The following is a 1,487-nucleotide window of genomic DNA, read 5'->3' as shown; positions in this document are numbered from 1 at the left end:
TATTACCTTTAGTAAAACTTTACTCACATGGAATATGAATGATATTGTCCGATGAGTTCCTCATTCCATTGGGCCACCTCTTTTTGGAATGGGCACAAATACGGATCTCTTCCAATCAGTCAGCCAGATAGTTGTCTTCCAAATTTCTTGGCATAGATGAGTGAGTGCCTCCTGTGCCGCCTCACTTTCTTTTTCTTTTTTTAAGCCTTTCCAAGGCTGTAATTTTTTTAAGTGTTTTATTGTGAATTATATGATAGTTTACATGGGCTAACATTAGTTTTACATTCATTCTATCATATATCGTATCATTCCCATGGTTCCAATCCCCTCCATGCATCATCAACCGACCAAAGGGTATACCCTGCAATCCTTCCCCCATACTTCCCAGGTCTTCAGCACACTGTCCCTCTCCCTCTCTGGATCTAAAGTCCCCAGCTGCTCCATTGCTCCACGTCATTATCTCTGCCTCCATCTTGGGCATCACTGCTTCTCTGGGTAGGTTCCCGCTCTCGGCTCTTCTCCATTGACGGTCCCAGGGACCTCCACTACTAGAAATGAGCTTGCTATAAAATGTCTACCTTTGCATTTCCAACCTTCACAATCAGTCCTGATAACAATTATTCACTATTGTATCACAAGAGACCCATCTGTATTTCATTTCATCAGCTCCGCCTAGGCAGATTGGATACTACTCACTGGAGATTCTGCCTTCCTCGAGGCCCCCTGGCTCTAGGTTCCCTCTTGAAAGCTTGTAAGCCAGTTACTTCTTGCTTGTGTAGCGCCCCCCTCCCCATTTTGAGTAGCCAATGTCCAAGTTGCCCATACCTGTCTACTCTGTGTGTGGAGGGGGTGGGAATGATTCTTGTTGTAAGAATTTGTTCCCTCATTTGAGCTACTGCTTCCATAGGTGTAGGTCAAGTTCATCAAATTGCATCCGATTATTCTTTTTTTTCCCTCTTCTTTCTTCTTCTGGTTGAGCTCTGATCATAAGGTCACTGAAGCCAGGTCAAGTGGGTATTATCTGCAAGTGTGGGTGTCCTTGTGCATATGCCTTCTCTTTTTATCAACTGAACGCTTCACTGTCCACATTGTAGGGCTTAGCTCACCACTTCATTGTTGTTTTTCCCTCATTTTCCCTTATCAGTGATGAGCATGGTCACCAATCACAGCGTGTATTCCCATTGAGTCTTAGTCTTGGAAGGGGATTTGCACTCAGGGGACCCGACCACTTGCCTTCATGTTTCCTCAGCAAGCAAGTTGTTTGTTCTTGTAGTAACAGTCCATCTACCTCTATTGTTTTGTATTTTTCCTGAAGTTCTTTCTTTCAAGAAATACCTTCTATTCTTCTAGCCATTCCAGGCTTGTCTGCTTGTCCTTTCAAGTGGAAATTTCCCATCTCTGGAGATCTGGATATGGTTCAAGCTTCTACCTTTAGTCTTATGTAATGCAGAGGCTCCGCAGGAAGCCTCCTTCACTGGGCAAGTTGT

This window comes from Chrysochloris asiatica, unplaced genomic scaffold (genome assembly GCF_000296735.1).
Source record: "Chrysochloris asiatica unplaced genomic scaffold, ChrAsi1.0 scaffold00024, whole genome shotgun sequence".
Lineage (NCBI taxonomy): Eukaryota > Metazoa > Chordata > Mammalia > Afrosoricida > Chrysochloridae > Chrysochloris > Chrysochloris asiatica.
The sequence above is the reverse complement of the archived record's forward strand: the minus strand, read 5'-3'. Positions refer to the sequence as shown.